Below are 12,792 nucleotides of genomic sequence, written 5' to 3' on the forward strand. Positions count from 1 at the left end.
ATTTTTAAAAAGACCTCTGGCCCTTCAGCAGAAATTATAATTTAGTAGGTCAAGCATAGTAACCCAGAAATCTATTTTAGTAATTCTGTGCTCAGTGAACTACACTTTGAAAAGCAATGTATTTTAAAAAACAAACAAAATAACATGAATTATAACAATAAGTAGAATTATAAAGATTAAACAAAGTGAGAAAAGGCAATAGTCATTAAGAATTAATTTCCTAAATTAAGCAATCACTCAGCCAATGGGATCTCATGAAGCTAAGAAGCTTTTGTAGACAAACATACCATAAGCAGAGCCAATAGATTACCCACTGAATGGGAGAAAATGTTTGCCAGCTACACCACTGATAGAAGCCTAATATCTAGAATCTACAAAGAATACAAAAAAGTAAACAACAAAATCAAACAACCCACTCCAAAAAGGGGCAAGAACTGAATAGGGGATTCTCAGAGGAAGCAATACAAATGACTAACACACACTTAAGAAAATGTTCAACATCCATAATCATTAGGGAAATGCAAACTAAAACAACTATGAGATTCCACCTTATCCAGTAAGGATGACAATCTTTAAAAAAAATCTAACAATTGGCTGGGCGTGGTGGTGGTGCACTCCTTTAATCCCAGCACTTGGGAGGCAGAGGTAGGAGGACTGCCCCACGTTCGAGGCCACTCTGAGACTCCATAGTGAATTCCAGGTCAGCCTGGGCTAGGGTGAGAACCTACCTCAACACCACCCACCAAAAAAATCTAACAACAACAAATGTTGGTAAGGGCTAGGCATGGTGGTACATGCCATTAGTCCCAGCACTTGGAAGGCAGAGATAGGAGGATCACAGTGAGTTCAAGCCACCCTGAGACTACATAGTGAATACCAGGTCAGCCTGAGCTAGAGTGAGACCCTACCTTAAAAAACCAAAAGTTGGTGAGGATGTGGGGAAAGAGGAACCTTCATTCACTGTTGGTGAGAATAACTTGTACAACCACTATGGAAATCAATATGGAGATTCCTGAAGAGGATGAACATAGAGCTACCAACAGACCCTTTACTGGGCATTTATCCTAAATGTTTCATGTAGCACTACAGAGACATTTGCTCAACCATGTTTAAAGCTGCTCAATTCATCATAGCTAATAACTGGAATCAACCCAGATGCCCACCATTGGTGAACGGATAACAAAATTGTGGTACATTTATACAATGGAATTCTACTCAGCAGTAAGGAAAAACAATGATACAATGAAGTTTATAGAAAAATGGACAGACTTGGAACAGATCACATTCAATGAACTCACAATCACAGAAAGATAAGCACCACAAGGTGTCACTTATCTGTGGTTCCTAACCTGGACCTGCTTGAGTTGCTGTCATACCTGATAGGCAACTCAAGGCCCAGACAATAGAGATGTAAAGGTTTGGGGGAGGGGAAGAGGAGGGAGGAACACAAACACAAAACTAAATCCAAAATGAGCTAGTACCATAGAAACCTTTATCTTTAGAGACAGGCTAAAATCTATAACCCTCAAAAGGAGTAAGGGGTGAGCACCTATAAAGTGGGACCTTGACAAGGGTAGGATGAATGAAGCCTAAGCTTAAAAAAAAATTTTTTTTTCCATTTCTGGTCTGTAACTCCCAGTACCAGAGATTGGTTGCTACTGGCACTGAGCTGTTGATCTATGACCTAAGAGGTCCCCAAATCAAGATAGCTTTCTGTCAAAGAACTTGATTACCCTCCTGGGGCAAAAGGTAAGACTCAATTGCTGAAGACACCATATACTGCTGACATAGAGTATGGAGAGAACTGGCTGGAATTCAGAAGAAAGCCAGTCTGCAGACAGTTAGCCTGACTAGTGCTGGAAAGCACTACATGAGCTACAGGGGAAAAGTGGCTAACAATGGTCTGAGCAACCAGAAGTCTAAGCTACTCAGAAGCACACACCTTGACAGGATTTGCACACCAATGTAATAGTGGGACACAGCCTCAGGGGGTAACCAATAGCTTTCTGATTGGCTAAGAGATCTGCTCAGTATAAAGGAACCCATATCTGGAATTAGGAACCAAATCAGAATCCTATAGACAAAGATTATGTTCTCAAGTGTCAAGCTCTCATTAGTCTTTGGCTAAAAAGGGGGTTACATACAACAAATTTGCCCTAAATTAACAATGCTTATTCCATTTGCTCTTCATTGGAGAATCTGTGCTTTTTCAGAAGGTACTGAGACCTGAGAAGATAAACTACCCCTTGCACATTAGCCAAGCCACAGCTGAAACCAGAGGAACTGGGGAGACAAACTTGAGTGCTGCTTCCATGCTGAACCTGATAATCAGCGCCACGGTGAAGGAGACAGATCTGAAGATACTTAACATCTACCAAAGCAGAGATCCAGAGGCTCCTAAGAGCTCATCACTGAAGTAGACTTAAAAATCACCTACGATGGCTCAGGGAATTTTGTAGAAGTGGGGTGGAAAAGATTGTAAGAGTCACAGATTGAGACATTATGTCTTGAGGCATTCCCTCCCCCACACCCCCCCAAAAAATTTTGCTCCCACAATGCATAAACCACAACCCCATAGGGAATACCTGCATCCCCACCAAGGAACATGTCCAATGGAATGGGGGCAGGGATGAGGAAAAACAGGGTACCAACTCATGATATATCCATATGAAATGTTAACAATAATAATAAAAAAAGAAAAAAGATAGTTTCCCAAATCACAAATTAATGCCAATTTCCTGCTTAAAGGAAGTAAAGCACTGCATTACTTACAAAGTTCAAACACTACCAGAATACAGGTGTACCATAATGCACATTTTAACTCTTATCATTCTTCCTTTTTATAAACAATTACTTTTTGCCTTATTGAATTACTTTTCCACATGTCCATAGCCATCCAGAAGCTCCAAGCTGCATCTCATGTCCAATTTTTAAAATATCCACCCCATCCTCAGTCCAAATTATTTCACATTAATTTTTCCAAACTCTGTTTATAATAGCAGTGTTACAGAAACACTACCTAGGTACTTAGTAGATATCAGATTCCAGTCTAAGCACTCTGCAAGTTATCAACTGATATAATCTGCTGCTACAGATGTTTTCATAAGAATATATTTCAGCTGTCCAACTTTAGAACAGTAAGCTCCTTAAACAATAGGAATGCTCCTCATATTATTTTAAACATCAATTTTGAAATAACAAAATTATAGTTATTAAGCACACATATTAAGAAATATATATATGTTAAGAAAATGACCAAATCGAGTTAAGTAACATAAGCATAGTCATCATTTTTTATGAAAAGGCACCACATTCTTTTTAATCTTTCCAGAAACCACTTGTGGTAGTCTCTCAATTTGGTAGTGAATTAATTCAAGGTACAGACAGAATGTATACAAAGTCTTTCATCCCCCCCCCCCCCGCCACTGCTACCCACCAATTTCATATTTAGAAAAACATCCTATAAGACTCCATGAGAAGAAAAAGAGTCATAGAGGACATGAATGACTTGAATGTGAAGAATTTAGGATAGTATGTAATATTTAAGAAAAATTTTCTTATTCTTTCAAAAGGATTCATTTACATAGAGAAAATATTTCTAGTAACAGTTAAGTATCTGTCAGGTTATGACATTAGGAAGGTCAACAATCATGTGAGAAGTCTTCAGGTTTTAATTTTTATTATGAGAACACTTTGACAGCTAATTTCAAAACAATGCTATGTAAAAGAAAATATAGTAACTTGACACACTGTCTATAATGCCAGTTACTATTTCATAACTAAACTAAAAGTAGACAGGTTGGACCAGTTATTCAACAATGAATGCTTTTTACAGTAATACATAATGACAGCCCAGATGAAAAAAAGAATGTATTACTGAGATATCATCAATTGTGCTGTCATTACATTACACAACAACTCCACCCAGTTGAAGCTTGTCAAAAAGTGTTACTGTAATCCATGAAGAAATTTTCAACTCAGGCAGAGGGGGAAAAAGTGGTGGGCTGGCTCTGAACAGGTGTGCTGAACTGTAATTCCAAAGTTGATTCACTAATCTCTTTACATTAGTTTCATCTATGACAATAACTTCTACTCTGTGTTGGGCATGGATGAAATAACCCATCAGCAGGTATCTTAATGGCAATAAATATAAATAAAGCAGCTGTGGATTTTTTTTGAACAGTGTTAATTCATGCACAAAAAATAGTATGACAAGTTTTCTTATTCCATTGAAGTGACTGTGATATTTAGGAATATAAGAATGTTTGATATATTCTTCTGGTCAGTTCATTCGAGTCTATGTAATCTTGCTAAGGGCACTGATCCAGTTTATGCCATGCATTTTGACTACAATGGCACCTCAGCTTTATGATTATGATGTATGTAAAGCAAGTTAAATAAGTATAATAGCTGTAACATAATTGTATGACTTTTAGCAAATTAACTTCTATAGACATCAGTTTCTTTTTCTATAAAATTTCTTAGGATTAAACACCCAAACCCAAAAACGTTATTTACAGCAAGTATATAAGACAGTGCTTGGCACAGCAGATACTATATATGTGCAGAGCTGGCTGTGGTGATGCATGTCTATAATCACAGCTGCTCCAGAGGCTAAAGCAGAAAGATTATGAGTGTAAGCTCTGCCTTAGAAAAATCCTGTTTCTGAAAATACAAAGACATGTACACGTTTAGGTCTTTTCTTTCAGATACTTCCCCTGACATTCTCATGAAGAGGTAAAAGTTTGGGATTTAATAAAAATAATACTGCTCACAATTTCAAGCTCATGGAGAAAATACATGACTTCTTTATACTGTTAATTTCCACACGTGTCCGAGATGTACTGTTAATAACTTCACAAATTGCCAAGCTATAGCAATCTCTTATTTGTCTGCCTTCAAAAGGACTAGTCACCATGTAAAACGTTTTTATTTATGGAAGAGGTATCCAAATTTGAAGCTATTCATATTTTAAAGATTTATCATGTTAAAGTATATATAATATAGAATATACTATCCTAACAGTAAATTTAGGTATTAATTAAATTTACAATATTGTATAAATATTATTACTATTTCTTTCCACAAGTTTTCATCACCCCCAAAAGAAATTCTGTTCCAGCGGCAATAATCTTCCAACCTAAACTATACCTCCAGAACTGAGTACACTTGACTCTTTATCCCTATAAATTCAAGTACTTTTTCAAATACTTGATAATTCAATGGTTATATATCTATCATTTTGTGCTTTCTTTTCACTTAGCACAGGTTTCAAGGTTCACCCATTTTTATAGCACTTATATGGCTGAGTAATATCCCATTGTTTTGACACACAATTTATTTACACATTTATCAACTGACAGATAATTAGACTGTGAATAATGATATGAATAATGATGAAATGAACATTTGAGTACAAATATCAGAGTTCCTGTTTTCAATTATTTTGGTCATATGCCCAAGAGTGTAACTGCTAGGTCACATGTTATTCAGTGCTTAACATTTTGAAGAACTGCCAAATAATTTTCCACAGTGGTTATCATTTTATATTTGAATCAGTAATTCACAAGGGTTCCAAATTTCTCCATGTTATCAACACTTGTTTTTAATTTTTTGGACTACAGCCACTCTAGTAGGCCTTGTGTATGTGAAGTGGTACTTAACTGTGGCTTTGATTTTCATTTCCTCATTTATGATATGGAACATCTTTCCACATGTATATTGGTCTTTTGGACATCCTCTGTGGCAAGATGTCTATTTCAGTGCTTTGCCTATTTTTGAAGTGGAGTTTTTCTTTGTTGAATTAGATGAATTATTTACATATTGTAGGTACTAGATCCTTATATAACTGGCAAATAGTACTTTGCATTCTGAGCTTTAAAAAAACTTGGGGTACTGTCAAGACTGGATGTAAGGGATTTTCACATAAACACAGCACTCTACCATTGAGCTCCACCTTCTGCCACCTTAAATTTTTTTATTTGTTTATTTATTTATGTTTTGGTTTTTCCAGGTAGGGTCTCACTGTAGCTCAGGCTGACCTGGAATTCATTATGGAATCTCAGGCTGGCCTAGAACTCATGGCGATCCTCCTACCTCTGCCTCCTGTGTGCTGGGATTAAAGAATTTTAAAAAAGTGTGTGGGGGGGGTTGCCGGGTACAGTGGCACACACCTTTAATCCCATCTGCCTCTGCTTCCTGAGTGCTGGGTTTAGAGGCATAAGTAACTAAGCACACCTGGCTTTTAAAATTTTTATTTATTTATTTGAGACAGAGAGAAAAGAGAGAGTTAGTTTACTAATTTAAGTAAAAGAAAAAAATGAAAGTAAACAGATATGAAGGTTCAGGTACCAAAGTCAACTGCTTCTTTGAAATGTGAAATAAGTGTGAGCAAAACTGACTCATGGCTTCTTCATACCCAACCACCTGGGAACATTGACAGTCAGGTATTATAAGGATCATATTGAAAAACATTGCCCTAGAGACAAAAATTATTCCTGGCATGCAACAGGAACCTGAAGAATGATGTTAGTGTCTTCATATTCTTACTTGGTATTGTCTTGTAGCTTACCCAGGAATAGCCTTTCTAGGTGATTTTGCACCACCATGCCAAGTTCTCTAAATAGCCTGCCTGTATGGTTCAATCTGGTGAGACGTTCCCTGGGTTTTACCTACCCGACCATTTGGTAGATGATATTGTAATTTCTAGGTTATAAAGCTAATGACTTTTTTTTTTTTAAATTTTGCTCATGGCTATGTTCCTAGTGTGCCACATGTGGTCTGGCATATTGTAAAAGCTCAATAAATACTTATGAAATGAATGCACACTTCAAGGTGGGGAGAGAATTTACGATCTTCTACAATCTGGACCTTATCATTAAGAATAGTAGGATTAAGAACATTCTTTAAGTAGAACATATCTACAGAAAGCAATCTATGGTATATTCAATTATCCATTTAGTGCTCTAATTTTTAACAATCAACACAGTCCTATCTCATCAAAATTACTTTTGAGTATTAAATTTCTGTGACTTTTGCAGTTCCAGCAGAATTCTACATACCCCAGGATGATGCTGAACTCATAATTCTCTTGCCTCCCTGTCTAGAATGCTGGAATTATAGGTGTGCATTAGATATTTTCTCATTGCTGAGAAAAAGAGCTTAAAAAAATCATTTTAAGGGGCCTGAGGGGCTCAGTGGTTAAAGGTGCTTACTTGCACAGTTTGCATACCACTGTTCTATTCCCCAGTATCCATGAGAAGCCAGATGTACAAAATAGCATGTGTTTGGCATTTGCAGCAACAAGAGGCCCCTGGTGTATCCATTCATATTTTTTTCTTTCAAATAAACAAAAATATACTACAAAAAATCAAAAATTGGGCTGTAGAGAGATGGCTTAGTGATTAAGGCACTTGCCTGCAAAGCCAAAGGACCCAGGTTTGATTCGTCAGGACCCACGTAAGCCAGATGCACAAGATAGCACATGCATCTGGAGTTCATTTGCAATGGCTACAAGCCCTGGAATGCCCATTTTCTCTCTATCTGCCCTTTTCTCTCCAATAAATAAAAAGTAAAAAAAAAAAAAAAAAAAAAAAAAAGAAATTTAAAAAATCTAGATTATAGTCCATTATTGTGGGGCAGGCATAGTGGCAGGAACTTGAAACACAGCTTGTCACATTCAATACTCACAGTGAGGAGGCAGACAGTGATGAATGCAGGTGAAGCTCAGCAGTTCTCTCCTTTCCCTGGCCCATGAAATGGTGTCTATCATGTAGTTAAGGCAAGTCTTTCCATCTCAATGACCATAATCAAGATAATCCCTCACAGGTGATTTTAGATCCTGTTAATTTGACAATCAGTCTACTCCACTACGAAGTGTGTGCAATCATGTCTGCCTTAAGTTTTGATGAACTATATTTTTGACAACTGTAGCAGTGCACACCTATAATCTTAGACCTAAGATGCTAGGCCAGGTAGATCATGCATATGATGACAGTCTAGACTACCTACTGCGACCCTTTCTCACTCAAACAAAACAAAATGAAACCAAACTAAACAACCCACAAAACAATAAAAACAATAACAAAAACCACGTGATTGGCTGGGTCTCACTCCAGCCCAGTTTACTATGCAATTTACTATGTCAGGGTGGCTTCAAACTCATTGCAATCTTATTTTATCTGCACTGCCTCCCAAGTGCTGGGATTAAAGGCATGTACCTCCACCCCTGACAACATGTGATTTTTTTTATGTTATAAATTTATACATGGCTTTATCATGAAAGTCCCTTAAACAGAACTACTGACCAATTAGAAGTGTTGCTAGCTTTAAGAAATAGTGTGTGTCCAAAGTCTTTCAAATTAAGTATGCATATCCTTTAATCCAAGCTGCTCTCACTTTTAGTTGGAGAATCTGTTTTATTTACAGATAGCAAAGAGTACTGAAGAGATCCAAGTTCCACCAACACAAGACAGCCAAGGGCCCATTATGAGATGTCCTATGTCTACCAAATCAGCTGGGGCTCAGAACACACTATAGAGGAAGCGGCAACATGAATACTGTTCTCACTGCTAGCTCAACAACCAGTGCTAGGGAGAAGGTGACAGACAACATGGCTAACCAAAACTCATAAAAGAAAAAAAACTAAAGGCCACAGAGAACTCAACACTTAAATCAGACTGCTAATAGACGTGTTGTGGCTCAAGGAGTTTTGTGGGAGAGGTGCATGGAAATATTATAAAAGTCACAGAATGGGTATGATTATCTTGAGGCATAGTCCCCCCACAGAAAATGGCTGAGGCCTTCATGACCCTATGGTAAGTAGCACCAATCCACTAAGTAGGGTCCTCAGAGAAAGAGGAGCAGGGGTGGGGTGATATAGAGTTTAACATTTTATAAAACAAAAAAAAAAGAAGAACTACTGTATGTATTTTAAAAGAACAATTGTAAAACACCACTTGAAGCATGGTCTGTACAGAAGTTTTATAAATTCTTTGTGTGTATGTGTGTAAGCATACATGTTTTCAATGTTTGAGTGTGTGTCTGTCTGTGAGTATACATGCATGTGGAGACCAGAAGTCAATGCCAGGTGTCTTCCTTGGTTGCTCTCTATCTTAATACTTTTGGTTTTGCATGTGATTTGAATGTGTATACAGTATGTGTGGCATGTGTGGTTTATATACATACGTGTGTACATAGATGTGTGCACCCTATACAGATGTGCGGGGTGGCCAGAGGAGAACACTGGGTGTCATCCTATTGCTTATCTGTGTATTTCCTTGAGATTTGGCCTCTCTCTCAACCCAGAGCTTTTGGCCATCAGTGACCTCCAGCAATTCTCTAGGCTCTGACCCTATGGACTGGGATTCAGACATGCATGGCCAAACCTAGCTTTTTACATGGGCTTTGGTAAATCAAACTTGGCAGTCTCCTACTAAGAAGTCCTTATGCTTAAGCACTATTCTTTTTTAAAAAATTATTTATTTACTTATGAGACAGAGAGAGAATGGGTATGGCAAGGCCTCTAGCTACTGCAAACAAACTCCACATGCATGCACCACTATGTGCATCTGGCTTATGTGGGTTCTGGGGAGTTGAACCTGAATCTTTAGGCTTCACAGGCAAGCACCTTAACCTCTAAGCCATCTCTGCAGCCCCAGCAAGTGATCTAAACTGCTGAACTATGTCCCCAAACCATTATTTTTAGAAATAAAGTCTTTCACTGAATTTGGAGCTGATTCGGCTAGACTAGCCAGCAGCAAACTTTAGGGATCCTCCTAATTCTGTCTCTCTAGCATTGGGATTATAGGTGTGTTTCACCATGCCTGGCTTTTATGTAGGTGCTGAGGATCCAAGACGAGGTCCTCATGCTTATATAGCAAGCACTTAGTCCACTGACCCAACTGTCCTGCCCCATGTATAGTTTTGCTTTTTTTTTTTTTTTAAATTTTTTGTTTATTTTATTTATTTATTTATTTGAGAGCAACAGACACAGAGAGAGAAAGAGTCAGAGAGAGAAAGAATGGGCGCGCCAGGGCTTCCAGCCACTGCAAACGAACTCCAGACGCGTACGCCCCCTTGTGCATCTGGCTAACGTGGGTCCTGGGGAATTGAGCCTCGAACCGGGGTCCTTAGGTTTCACAGGCAAGCGCTTAACCGCTAAGCCGTCTCTCCAGCCCTATAGTTTTGCTTTTTGATTAATGAGATTTTCATTTTCTCTGTGGATCCTATGATGATTTGTTTCTGCTTTAAGAAAACAATAACACAAATCAAAATTTGTATCCTATTGAATTGTTAGCTCTGCAAAAGAATGGGTATAGGAAGGGTGAGATTTTAATCAGAGGAAAAGAAAAGGAATAGAATGAATAGAACAAGACTAAAATTTATTCCATGTATCAAAAAACAAACCTAGTAATTTTCCTTTGCCAATAAAATTGCTGCCAGAACCTAAAACACCACACACCTTCTGTGCTATGGCAGTGCTGAAATTCACTATGTAGTCTCAGTCTGGTCTCAAACTCACAGGGATCCTCCTATCTTTGTCTCCTGAGTGCTAGGATAAAAAGTACGAGCCACCATGACTAGACATTTTTCTTGTTTAAATATGAAAGAGGACCTTGCTATATAGTCCAAATGGCCTTGAATTTGCAATCCTCCTTAAGCTTCTTGAGTCTATAGTTACATGCATGAGACACACTACAATGCAACCAAAGCTGAGTTTAAATAAATCCAGGCCTAGTAAGCTACCCCTGAATTATGTTCACTAAGTCGATATTTTTTGTTTTTTCGAGGTAGGGTCTCACTCTAGCCCAGGCTGACCTGGAATTCGCTATGTAGTCTCAGGGTGGCCTTGAACTCATGGCAATCCTCCTACCTCTGCCTCCCAAGTGCTGGGATTAAAGGCGCGCATCACCATGCCTGGCAAAGTTGATTTTTTTTTTTTTTTCAAGGGAAAGACAGTCTCACTCTAGCCCAGGCTGACCTGAAATTCACTCTGTAGTCCCAGAGGTTGGCCTTAGACTCTCAGCAATCCTCTCACATCTACTTCCCTTAACTTGATATAAGTTCAACATAGTGTTTATCTGTAATACTTAAGAAACATTATTTATTTATTGATTTATGAGAGAGGGAGAAGGAAAGACAGAGAGAGAATATGAGAATGAGAATAGGCATACCATGGCCTCTTGCCACTGTAGACAAATTCCAGACACATGTGCCACTTTGTGAATATGGCTTTATGTGGGTTCTCGGTAGTTAAACCTGGGCTGACAGGCTTTGCAAGCAAGTCCGTTTAACTGCTGAGCTATCTTCTCAGCCCCCTAATTTGTAATCCCGCCCCCACCCCCCCCCCCCGAGGTAGGGTTTCACTCTAGCCCAGGCTGACCTAGAATTCACTATGCACTCTCAGGGTGGCCTCAAAACTCACTCATGGTGATCCTCCTCCCTCTGTCTCATGAGTGCTGGGATTAAAAGTGTGCGCCATTATGCAAGGCCAATTTTTACTTTTTTGTAAAACTAAAATCCAGATCAGAATTACAAGGGACGGTGTTTCTTGGCCATATTTAGCAGGTAACAGTCATTATGATCTATTCATAGTCCTAGGAAGTATTTAAACTTAGAAAACTTTTCTTAGGAACTCAACTTATAATACAAATAGTACACTCATGAACACACTTAAAAAATACAGAAGAGGGGTGGAGAGATGGCTTAGTGGTTAAGGCGCTTGCCTGAGAAGTCTAAGGACCCTGGTTCAATTCTCCAAGACCTACATAAGCCAGATGCGCAAGGGGGCACATGCATATGGAGTTTGTTTGCAGTGGCTGGAGGCCCTGGAGCTCTCTCTCTCTCTCTCTCTCTCTCTCTTTCTCTATCAAATAAATAAATAAAATATTTTTTAAAAATACAGAAGAGGGGCTAGGGAGCTCAGTGGTTACCAGGTTTGAGTCCACATCACTCATGTAAAGCTAGATGCATAAAGTGGCACAAGTACCTAGAGTTCGTTTGTAGTAGCAAGAGGCCCTGGAATGCCCTTTCTTTTTCTCTTTTCTCCTCTCCTCTTCAAATAAATTAAATAAATAAATAGAATATGCTTTAAAAAAATCATACAGAGGAGGCTGAGAAGATAGCTCAGTTGTTAATGTGCTTGCCTTACCAGCATATGGACCAATTTGATCCCGAGAATCCATGTAATAATCCTGGACATGGTGGCACATGCCTATAATTCCAGTGATAGGGACCCTTAGAACTTTCTGGCCAGCCAGCAATGTCTAACGGTGGGCTCTAGCCCAGTAAGAGACTTTGTCTCAACAAAGGTGGGTTGTTTTCCTCATGATGACACTTACGATTGTCGTCTGACCTCTATAAGCACATGCACATACACCCACATGAACACAAACACACACACTGCATTAAAAGAAGAGAAATCCTTACCTTTTATAGTTAAATTTTAATAAAACTTTCAATTATATGGAGCCTTGGATTTTTTCCTGTAACCCTCATATTAAATCTTGTACACAGTATTAAAGGAATTAAAGTGAATTTCTTTACCAATGAACTAAAAGAAACACAAATTAAGATGAAAGAATAAACTGGGAATATGTATGCAAATATTGGACATTGATATTATTTATTACACAGCATAATCGGCAAATCTGGTACTAATGAGACTCAAGATTTAAATGGCTAAAAAATGTCTTTAGTCAATTATTGCCAATCAATGCCTCTATTCCAGAATAAATGTAATCTTGAATGGTAACACACCTATTATTACAAATTCCTAACTAACTAAAGTAC

The 12,792-nt window shown here is 38.3% G+C and overlaps 1 protein-coding gene across 1 annotated transcript in view; it reads right to left on the reverse strand.

Annotated features, from left to right (window-relative positions):
- Window positions 1–12,792, reverse strand: part of Faf1 (Fas associated factor 1) — a 419,279-nt gene that overhangs the window by 71,166 nt on the left and 335,321 nt on the right. The window lies entirely within an intron of this gene.

The sequence above is a fragment of the Jaculus jaculus genome, chromosome 5 (assembly GCF_020740685.1).
Source record: "Jaculus jaculus isolate mJacJac1 chromosome 5, mJacJac1.mat.Y.cur, whole genome shotgun sequence".
Taxonomy (NCBI): Eukaryota; Metazoa; Chordata; class Mammalia; order Rodentia; family Dipodidae; genus Jaculus; species Jaculus jaculus.